Source organism: Lissotriton vulgaris, unplaced genomic scaffold, assembly GCF_964263255.1.
Source record: "Lissotriton vulgaris unplaced genomic scaffold, aLisVul1.2 SCAFFOLD_1868, whole genome shotgun sequence".
NCBI classification, from domain to species: domain Eukaryota; kingdom Metazoa; phylum Chordata; class Amphibia; order Caudata; family Salamandridae; genus Lissotriton; species Lissotriton vulgaris.
In genome coordinates this window covers 335,620-348,144 of record NW_028244967.1, presented here as the reverse complement: position 1 = coordinate 348,144, position 12,525 = coordinate 335,620, and positions in this window count along the sequence as shown.

Below are 12,525 nucleotides of genomic sequence, written 5' to 3'. Positions count from 1 at the left end.
TCGCTCTTCTTCTCCACAACCTTAAACGGTCCAGTCCACCTGTCCTTCAGTGCACAAGGTTCCACAGGGGACATGACCCAAACTTCCTGACCAGGCTGAAGCTCAACCAGAGTGGCATTCCGGTCGTACCACTGCTTCATCTCTTCCTGGCTGTCCTCAAGATTTGCCTGAGCAAGATCTCTGAAGCGCCGAGTCTGGTTCCTAAAGTGGAGAAGTGTGGCTCACTGGTTAGAGCAGGCAGACCCTGAAGCAGAGGTCAGACCCGGGACCAGGGTTCAATTCCCGACGCGGCACGGTGTTGAGCTCAAATGTCCACGGACTCGATAATTCTCGCTTCGGTGCCTGACCTAATCATGGGTTCACACTCTGCAACTCTGGGCATTAAGCTTGCTTAATCTCCACAACGGCCCCCCGCGGCGGGATGCCTGGCTTTCACCTTGGGGATGCCCTGTAGGAGCTATCTCACAGGCAAAAACCAGGACGGGTTCCCAAGGCAAGCGCGGAGATACCCCTTCGGGGGTCGATTCTGGCGCTATATAAGAAATATAATAATAATAATAATAAAGGCCAGCATGTAACTGTATACATCCTGGGGAGGTTTCCTGGGAGATTGCTCCCAGCCTTCTTTGACCAGACTCAAAGGCTCTCTTACCGGGTGACCATACAAAAGCTCAAAGGGGCTGAACCCTAGAGACTTCTGTGGCACCTCACGGTAAGCAAACAGTAGGCATGGCAAGAGGATGTCCCATTTACGCCTCATTGGTTCTTCAAGACCAATGATCATGCCTTTAAGGGTACAGTTGAATCTCTCAACCAACCCATTACCTTGAGGGTGGTAAGGAGTGGTGAACTTGTAAGTTATATCAATCAAAGATGGGGAGAAGGAATGCTTGTGATCCCACCAAATTCCTTAGCTTCAAGTATTTCTAATCAAAAAGGGGGGGAGGGAGGATCACTTGTCCTGTATAACCTGGGTACAGTTCTAACTGGGATGACCCTTGGTAAAAGACCCTCATACACGTGTAGCAATGGTGGTATGGGCGGTATATGTTGGTTCTCCGCCTTCGTTTACACGTCTGTGCAGAATCATGGGGTCAGTTGGTATGCACCCTCCACCTGGAGGAGAACACCCTAGGTTAAAAACAGTAGTGATTAGTGATAGTAGGTGACGTGTGGGTGAATTTCTAAAAACAATCCAATCATTCCAGGAAAAAATGCACTTTTATTGTCCGGGATTGAATTGTGGGTTGAGGATATGGCAGAATATGTTTTTAGAAGTAGTTAGGATTCATACATATTCCATCCTCTGGTGTCTAAACAATGGTCAACATGTTTCAGCCTCGTGTCGCCTATGAAGGTCGGTTGGGCTTTCTTCAGGACCAGGTGAGTTCTGTGTAGAGAGTGACTAATGTCTACTCTTAAATGAAGGTCAAAATTGGACCTGTGGGTGAAACAACAAATCAATTTCTAGGGTGCGGGTCATAGGGACGTGTTCGTTACTTACACAATATTTACAAAAGTATTTTAAAAAAGTTATTCATGAGTAAACTTCGCTATGAGACTTCCTACTTAAATGGGGACGTCAACCACATACTCATCCTAACACACAAACATAAATGGGATAGAGAACTTTTTAGGAATTGTTATAAAAAATCGCACTACCAAGTACAACCAGTCAGTATAGTTCTTAAGTCTTATGATCAGCATACGCTATACGCTAAACGATAGTTTGTAGAAGCGGCTTTAAAGAGCCACGCTAACAGGAGTCACTATGAGGGTTAAAATGAGAGATTCAGACTCGTATCAGAAAGGGGAACTCCTAGCAAACACCTGGGAGCACTTTTTCACTGATCATAGTAATATCTAAATGCACCTAATTTAACAGTGACTATATATACCAAATTTCACAGTGATTCCACTTCATCTATGTAGATAGACCATAATTACTGCAATGTGAAAGTTATATGAAAGCATGTTTCGTGATCCATGAGAACTCCGTATAGCGTATGCTGATCATAAGACTTAAGAACTATACTGACTGGTTGTACTTGGTAGTGCGATTTTTTATAACAATTCCTAAAAAGTTCTCTATCCCATTTATGTTTGTGTGTTAGGATGAGTATGTGGTTGACGTCCCCATTTAAGTAGGAAGTCTCATAGCGAAGTTTACTCATGAATAACTTTTTTTAAATACTTTTGTAAATATTGTCTAAGTAACGAACACGTCCCTATGACCCGAACCCTAGAAATTGATTTGTTGTTTCACCCACAGGTCCAATTTTGACCTTCATTTAAGAGTAGACATTAGTCACTCTCTACACAGAACTCACCTGGTCCTGAAGAAAGCCCAACCGACCTTCATAGGCGACACGAGGCTGAAACATGTCGACCATTGTTTAGACACCAGAGGATGGAATATGTGTGAATCCTAACTACTTCTAAAAACATATTCTGCTATATCCTCAACCCACAATTCAATCCCGGACAATAAAAGTGCATTTTTTCCTGGAATGATTGGATTGTTTTTAGAAATTCACCCACACGTCACCTACTATCACTAATCACTACTGTTTTTAACCTAGGGTGTTCTCCTCTAGGTGGAGGGTGCATACCAACTGACCCCATGATTCTGCACAGACGTGTAAACGAAGGCGGAGAACCAACATATACCGCCCATACCACCATTGCTACACGTGTATGAGGGTCTTTTACCAAGGGTCATCCCAGTTAGAACTGTACCCAGGTTATACAGGACAAGTGATCCTCCCTCCCCACTTTTTGATTAGAAATACTTGAAGCTAAGGAACTTGGTGGGATCACAAGCATTCCTTCTCCCCATCTTTGATTGATATATGTTCAGCTGTGAACAGCAGTGGGAGCTGTAAAGACACACTACTTCTATAGGTGTCAACAAAAACTTTGAAATTGAATAGCAGGACCAAGAACACCATGGCGTTCAACTTTGGCCTGAGCTATTCCATTGAGGAGATAGATGAGATACTCGCTAGACCCCAGCTTCTGGCGGACGCTAATCTGACTCAAACCCTGACGAACAATGGTGAATGGGATGAACTAACTGAATTGAAAAAAGAGCAAGTAAGAACTGCGGTACATGGTATCATTATGACAGAATATTTACGTGTGAATGTGGCACCCAGAGGCCTCTGGGTGACAAATAGTCCGCAAATTTTCCTAAAAGATTTGGCCTTCAGGAAGGATTGGTCGTCCATTTCGTGGAAGTGTACTAGAGATTATTTAGTACTCATTATCAAGACAGCCACACGACTAACAGACGAATTGAAGATCAGAATCCAATTGATTGAAACGAAACTGAATAATATGGTAGACATAAGAGTTTATAAACAAAAATTGGACGAAATCAACAAGGAGATGAGCGACAACCAAGAATACCTCACACAATCTAAACTCCAGAAACTATCAAAAGAGCTGAAAAGGTTCTCAATTGAGCGGATACATCCGTATAGCAGTAAAGATTTCAAGAGCAATGACAATGCTTCCAATTATGGCACCAACAGTGGCTCATCAGTGGATGGGTCTGACAGCAGTGGGGATGATCAATACAGTGATGGAAGAAGAGGAAATCATAACAGGCGGGGTAACCGCCGAGGACAAAGTATGTGGCCACATCACCAAATGGGCCCCCCCATGCCTTTCCAGCCGTTCAATCCACATTTCCAGGGCTGGATGAACCCCTACTTCCAAGGCCACCCACCTATGAATCACCAACAACAACAGTTGGGATTCAATTTCAATCAACGTCCTTTTTTAGGAGGGGGCCGTGCACCACAAAGGCAAAGAAGAAGAGGAGTGACTTGGTCCGATCAACCACGACAGGTACAGACCAGGAGTGTCACCAAAGCCAAAGCAGGACCGAGCACAGCGACTTGATCGTAAACTTGACAGAAAGAACACTCACTCCAGATCAAGTCAGAGTACTGAATAAGGGCCTCGAGTATGTACCCACACCTAACTTGGATATCTTCAAAACCAAGTGTGAAATATCAGAATTTTGCCGAAAATTGAAACTGAAGGCATTTTTTGCTGGACAAGAAATGCCTACTACGGATGGTGACACCTCGCTCAGAAAAAAATCAAGATTCTGACCTATGAGTTCACAGATACCAATTGAGATACAGACATTCGAACAAGCAGTGATGCTTGAACTCGATGACCTAACCACCCAGGTTAAGAAACCATTTCAGAACATATCAAAGAGAGAACAACAAGTTTTTCAAGAATTGAAAAATGACAAAGATCTGGTCATAAAACCAGCGGACAAAGGTGGAGGAATTGTCCTGCTCACAAAAGAAAGATACCATCAACAATGCTTAGAATTATTGTCTTAAAAAAGAGACAGGGGTGTCCCCACAAAAGGACAGTCTGGGACTGTGTTTCACACCTAGTGAGTGGACTCTAGGGTGAATATTGCATTTCCAAGAAAATATATAGCATGCCAATAATACGGCGGGAAAGGTAAAGTTACAGGAATTTTAAAACTCAATTTCTATCAGTGTATGTTGAGATTAGAGAAGAACTATGTATATTTGTTTTTTATATCTCTACAGATGCCAAGTCTTTAGGAGAAAGCCTATTGCCTAACTGTATATTCAGTTTATACATTCACGTTAAGATCTACAGTATTTCGTGATTAGCATAGCATACACAAAAATTATTGTTAAAAAAGAAAGTTTACCACACCATGAGTTTCTCTGTTGCACATTTATTACACATTCAAATATAAAAATTCATCATTACACAGTATACAATTATTTAAGAAAACATGTTAATACATTGCATAAAAAAACATTTAAAAACAAAGAATCACAATGACTTGTGATTCTTTGTTTTTAAATGTTTTTTTATGCAATGTATTAACATGTTTTCTTAAATAATTGTATACTGTGTAATGATGAATTTTTATATTTGAATGTGTAATAAATGTGCAACAGAGAAACTCATGGTGTGGTAAACTTTCTTTTTTAACAATAATTTTTGTGTATGCTATGCTAATCACGAAATACTGTAGATCTTAACGTGAATGTATAAACTGAATATACAGTTAGGCAATAGGCTTTCTCCTAAAGACTTGGCATCTGTAGAGATATAAAAAACAAATATACATAGTTCTTCTCTAATCTCAACATACACTGATAGAAATTGAGTTTTAAAATTCCTGTAACTTTACCTTTCCCGCCGTATTATTGGCATGCTATATATTTTCTTGGAAATGCAATATTCACCCTAGAGTCCACTCACTAGGTGTGAAACACAGTCCCAGACTGTCCTTTTGTGGGGACACCCCTGTCTCTTTTTTAAGATCTGCTTTTCCCCCCAGTTCCCTATTAGTCTGTGCGGGGTCCTCCTTAAATTTCATAACTAGAATTATTGTCTGACAACACCTTTTATGAAATCATAACAATTGATCCAACACCCAGGCTGCAACAAACTATAACCCTGATGATAGAAGAGGCTGAAACACACAATTGGCTCTCCAAAAAAGAAGCAGAGTTTCTCCAAACGGACACTCCAAGGACACCATATTTTTATTCATTACCGAAGACACACAAGGCCAGAAATCCACCACCTGGACGCCCTATAGTGTCTGGTATAGGATCAGTCCTGGAACCCCTGTCCCAGTTCGTAGATGAATATCTTAAGCCTTTGACCCAACAAACTCCCACGTACCTCAAGGACACCAGAGACCTTTTGAACCACCTTTCCACCGTGACTTATTGTGACACAACCATGATCCTTGTAGGGTTAGACGTGGAAAGCCTCTATACGAGTCTTCCTCAAGAGAAGACACTTGACACCCTCGAGAATATATTATTCAATATGGATTGGAATTTTAAAACACCAAGACATTTCATTCTGGAGTGTTGCAGACTTGCATTAACAGAGAACTATTTTCAATTTGAGTCCACCCTGTATAAAAAACGACACGGAACCTCGATGGGCAGTACATTTGCCCCGAGTGTGGCCGGATTATATGTCAGCAATTTTGAGGAAACGTATGTCAACAATCAGTGTAACCCCTTCCAGAAACAAATTCATTTCTGGAAGCGTTACATAGATGATATTCTCCTCATTTGGGAAGGAAGTGTTGAGAGTCTGATACAGTTTCATAAATGGCTAAATGTTCAAGACGAATGGCTAATATTTACGTATACATCTAGCAAGGAGAGTCTGGATTTTCTGGATATTACAATCTATGTGGAAGAAGGCACATTACAAACAAAAACTTTTTTCAAACTGACGGCAAAGAACAGTTTACTGTCTTTTAATAGCCATCACCCACGACCACTCAGGGAGAATCTTCCCTATAGCCAGTTTTTACGATTACGCAGGAACTGCAGTAAAACTGAGGAATACCAACTCCAAGCAGATGACCTATGTGTCAAACTTTCAGCAAGAGATTACCCCAAGAAAGTGATCAAGAATTGTAAAAAAAGAGCCAGGAACCAGAATCGTGAAAGCCTTCTGGAAACTAACCCAAGAAATCAAGAACAAGATCTTATGACCTGTGTCACAACATATAGCCCGGCTTCCAATCAAGTCAAGAAGATAGTAAATAAACATTGGCGAATTCTAACCTCGGCCAATCTCACATGGCCCAAACCAAGATTCTCCAATAAGTGGACCCAGAACCTCAAAGATATCTTAGTCCACACCAGACCTCAACCAGAGCAAGGAACAAAACAAATACGACTTTGGGACCTTGCACCTGTCCAAGGTCACTTCCCGTGTGGAAGTTGTTCGGTTTGTCATTTAACAGCAACAACAAAGATGATCCAACTATTACCGAACCTAAAATGGTACATAAGAACCCACACCAACTGCAACTCTAGTCATGTGATCTACATGATCACATGTCCGTGCAACATGCGCTATATCGGAATGACATGCCGAAAGATAAGACAAAGGATCTGTGAACACAGAAGTAATGTGAAGTGCAGGAAGGCCACTACCAAGATGGCCAACCACTATCTGGAGAAGGGACACACAGTGGAAGACCTCAGATGGGTCATCCTAGAGACTCTGATTACAAAAGACCACAATGCAGAACGCATCCTGTTCGAAAAAGAACAGAGGTGGGTCCACCGTCTAGGAACAGACCAACAGGGATTGAATGATAACATCCCATGGCTAAGCCTGAATAGATGAGTTATTTCTGTGAAACCCACTATAATCCCTGTCTACCCTGTGACCAAATTTCTATCAGTATAATAATACAATCTGCGAAACCTACATTACTATAGAGATTTCATGTGGATAAAGTGTGACCACACATCAGGAATTCATAAGAAATAGCCATTCAGCATCCAGGCTATTCAATACATCTTTTTATTGAATAATCAAACTGAGCTAACTGGTAATGCTGTGTGTCCAAAAATAACCAAACTGACCTTCTCCAAATCATAAAGGTGCTCCTTAAAATTATTACCATCTATACAGAAATATCATGGTGAAGTACTCATACACGGGAGTCTTTTTTCTACATTAGTCTTTTTTCTACATTAGTCCCTTTTTTCCCTTACTGTTTTTCACAGGACAAGTTACCCAAAAAACTCCTGAATGAAGGCATTAATAAATGCCCAACTAATATCTAGTAACAGCCTCATTTTGTTAATTTTTAATCATTCACGGAGTATTTCCCGCTTTTCCATAGTCTTTCGTTAATATCTACACTAGAGACTAGCATTTAACCCGGCAGAAAGGGTAACTTCCGCATCCGGGCCCAAGAGAGGAAGATTTTAGCACAAGCTGCATGCAGGAGAAGCGAGCGACGAGGTATGGCGATCGTGGACCAGACGAACAAGACATAGACACAGACAAGTACACGCCTGTCCCGTCATTGAATGTCTGCTTCTGTCTTTATAGAAGCGCCCCTCCTTCTAACCTCCTGGAGCCTGTTTGAGAAGCTAAACATTTAGCCCATGAGAGGTATGTGCAACCTGCCTAACTATCGTTTGTAGAAGCGGCTTTAAAGAGCCACGCTAACAGGAGTCACTATGAGGGTTAAAATGAGAGATTCAGACTCATTTCAGAAAGGGGAACTCCTAGCAAACACCTGGGAGCACTTTTTCACTGATCATAGTAATATCTAAATGCACCTAATTTAACAGTGACTATATATACCAAATTTCACAGTGATTCCACTTCATCTATGTAGATAGACCATAATTACTGCAATGTGAAAGTTATATGAAAGCATGTTTCGTGATCCATGAGAACTCCGTATAGCGTATGCTGATCATAAGACTTAAGAACTATACTGACTGGTTGTACTTGGTAGTGCGATTTTTTATAACAATTCCTAAAAAGTTCTCTATCCCATTTATGTTTGTGTGTTAGGATGAGTATGTGGTTGACGTCCCCATTTAAGTAGGAAGTCTCATAGCGAAGTTTACTCATGAATAACTTTTTTAAAATACTTTTGTAAATATTGTCTAAGTAACAAACACGTCCCTATGACCCGCACCCTAGAAATTGATTTGTTGTTTCACCCACAGGTCCAATTTTGACCTTCATTTAAGAGTAGACATTAGTCACTCTCTACACAGAACTCACCTGGTCCTGAAGAAAGCCCAACCGACCTTCATAGGCGACACGAGGCTGAAACATGTCGACCATTGTTTAGACACCAGAGGATGGAATATGTATGAATCCTAACTACTTCTAAAAACATATTCTGCCATATCCTCAACCCACAATTCAATCCCGGACAATAAAAGTGCATTTTTTCCTGGAATGATTGGATTGTTTTTAGAAATTCACCCACACGTCACCTACTATCACTAATCACTACTGTTTTTAACCTAGGGTGTTCTCCTCCAGGTGGAGGGTGCATACCAACTGACCCCATGATTCTGCACAGACGTGTAAACGAAGGCGGAGAACCAACATATACCGCCCATACCACCATTGCTACACGTGTATGAGGGTCTTTTACCAAGGGTCATCCCAGTTAGAACTGTACCCAGGTTATACAGGACAAGTGATCCTCCCTCCCCCCTTTTTGATTAGAAGAACTTGTAGGTTACCCCACACTCCTTCCACAGAGACTTCATATAATTGGAAATGAAGTTGGTGCCCCGGTCTGACACCACCTCTCTGGGGAACCCCATTCGGGAGAAAACACCCATCAGTGCCCGTCCCACCACGGGGGCTGTCACTGTCCTGAGAGAGATGGCTTCCGGGTACCGTGTGGCATGGTCCACCAAGACCAGGATGAACCTGTTGCCCAGGGGTGTCTTGGGGCCCAGGGGCCCAACAATGTCAATGCCACCCGGTCAAAGGGGGTACTGACCACTGGGAAAGGTTGGAGGGGAGCCTTCTGCTTCCTTCCGCTTTTCCCACTTGCCTGGCAAGTGTGACAAGTTTTACAATGGATGTCTACATCCCTTCTCATCTGGGGCCACTAAAAAATGGGTGACAAGCCTGTCATAGGTCTTGTCCGGCCCCAGATGTCCAGCTAACGGAACATCATGAGCCAAACCCAGTAGGAAGGCTCTGAAGCGCTGGGGTACCACCAGCACACGGGCTGACCCAGGCTCAGCAGCCTTAGGCTCGCTATACAGGAGGTCGTTCTCCCAGTACACAAAATGTGACCCTGACTGATCACCTGAGGTTTGGGCTGAGGCCTGCTGCCTCATACCCACAAGAGAAGGGCACACCTTTTGTTCAGCACAAAATTCCTCCCTGGAGGGACCACCATCCTGCTGCCAGTGGGTCAGCTCGGGCAGGTCTCCCAGTTCGGCCACTTGTTCCCCTGTGGGCTCCAGGGCATCCCCCTCAGGGTCTACCTCCTCCTGGACCACGGGAACTACGGGGGACGGTTTCCCGCGCCCCCTGCCTCTTCTCTTCACAGCTGGGTCCTGGGCCATATTTTCAGGCTCCGGGACCCCATCAACACCCTTACTTGCTGTCATGGAACGAGTGGTCACACACACCCACTCTGGCACACCCAACATTTTCAAATGTGTCTCCCTCTCCACCTTAGCCCAAGGGGAGTCCTCCAAATCATTGCCCAGGAGACAATCAACAGGCATGGCGGGCCTTACAGCAACTTGAAGAGTACCTGAAACTCCCCCCATTCAAAGGGAACCTGAGCTACCTCACACTCTTTCTGGGAGTTGTCAGCAGCTATCACAGGGTAGAATGCGTGGGGAACCACCTGCTCTCTGGACACCAAGTGACACTTGACAGCTGTCACACTCGCTCCGGTGTCTCTGAGGGCTTCCACTTTATGGCCATTAATGGTCACCCACTGCCTATATTTATTAGTGTTACTAGGCAGAGGGGGTGGAGGGACCATTTCCATGTCTCCTAGCGAGACCAGGGACATCTCCGCGGGACCCCTCCCACCAGGGGCAACCATCTCCTTCCCTCCCAGGGCTACACTCGCCAACTGACGGGGGGGTGCACGAGGTGGTGCATTAGAATTCTTCATGGGACACTGGGGATCATAATACCGGTGTCCCACCTGCCCACAAACGTAGCAGGTCATTGGGCCCCTCTGAACAGGTTTACCTGTCGGGCCCCTGGCTTCTTCACAGGGGGAGGCTGGGAACCTTTCCCTTGGTTCCCTTGGGGATTACTTTGGGGCCCTTTCTGGAACTCCTTCTGTTTACCCTTGTCCCCCCCACTCTTCTGCTGGGGACCCTGCCCACCTTTGGCTGAGTCTCCCACTGGACCCTTGTGGACCCTGGTACTGACCCAGTGGTCCGCCTCCTCAGCAAGTTTTCTAGGGTTAGATATCTTGCTATCAATAAGGTGCTGGCGCAGCTCTGGAAACCAGTTATTAGAGAAGTGCTCCCAAGCAAACAAATCATAAAGAGCTTCATAACTTTCCACTTTGCTGCCCTTTACCCAACCATCCATGGCTCTGCAAAAAAAAGACACATATTCAACCCACGTAGTACCAGGCAACTTCTTACATTCTCTAAAGGCCTGTCTGTACTTTTCTGGGGTTAGGCCATACCTCAACATTAAAGCATCTTTCATATGAGCATAAGACATCCTATCCTCAACAGGCATGTCTAACAGGGTATCTCTTCCCTCATTCACAAAGCGACCCCACAACCCCACTCCCCAATACTTCTCAGGGACCCGGTGGGCCAACAATGCTAACTCCTATGCTTTAAACCATTGACCAATATCTTCATTCTTATGATAATCTTTGATCACATCCTTGGGAAAATAAAACTTACTTTCTGCAGGCACAGATGGGATGCTGCCACCAGAGGGATTCAATTCTAACTTTTTAGCTTGGATCTCCAGCTCCCTCAACCTGGTTTCACGCTCCAAAGCTAATTTCTCTCTCTCAAATTCTAACCTTTTGATCTCCAAATCAGCTTCTCTTCTGCCTTTTGCATTTTCTAACTCCAACTGCCCATTTATCTTAAGCCTTGCCATTTCCATGTTGTAAGCTCGCTCTTTCGCCCTTTCTTCTCTTTCTTCAGGGGAAAGACCTTTGGAGGAAACACTGCTACCGGGAGAGGACACAGGCCCATTCACTGGCGCCTCCTCATCCCCTTCCCCTGGCGGTACCACCACCGCATTAGAGGGATCTCTGGACTCCAACCAGGCCTCCAAAGCTTTGCGAAAATCGTCTTTAATTTCGAGGCCTGTGGTAGGAACTTTAAACTGCTCGCAAAAGTGTTGCAGCTGCTTCTTCCTGTATTTCTTTATCTTTGCTCTTTCAAATCCCTCCACAACAACAACAGGGGTAGTGACTCCGGTGTCACTCATGGTCAAAACTGGCAGTGTTCAAAAAATCAAGCTTCAGAAAATCAGAGAACAAAAATAGAATCCTTCCAAATTAGATTGTGGCTGATCTATGGTCTGCTTTCACTATGTAGCGCACACTAATCACTGCACATGGGTCATAAATGCAAAGTTCAAATCCTCACCGCTGACCCACCAATGTTAGACTTGGCAGTCTCTAGTTGGCAGAGGTATATACTTCTGACAAATAGGGACTGACCTCCTCTAGTCAGGGCAAGGGGATCACACACTTAGATAACCCCTGCTCACCCCCTTGGTAGCTTGGCAAAGCAGACAGGCTTATCTCAGAGGCAGTGCGTTAAGCATTTATGACCACAAACAGTAATAAAGTGAATACACTACAAATGGACACGACACAGTAGTATTATAAAAATAAGGATTTTTATATAAGGCTTAGCACAAGACCAAATAACGACAAAAATATACCACAATCTTAATAAATACTCTTGGAAGGAAAAATAATAGTTCAAGTGTAGTTTCTTCTTAGCACAAAGTCTTTAGTATCAAAAGCAACTCTTCTTTAGTAAAACACAGTTCTTGGCAACAATGTAACCCACACTGGAGTCACACGACGTCGAGGCAAAGTTAATCCAAAGGGTTCGGCGTCGACCACGAGGAGCGCTACGTCGAGCTCGGAGTCACACAGACCCCCACAACACAGTACCTTGGAAAAGCGAAGCACACGATGATCAGCGGCCTCGAGATGTCCGGCGC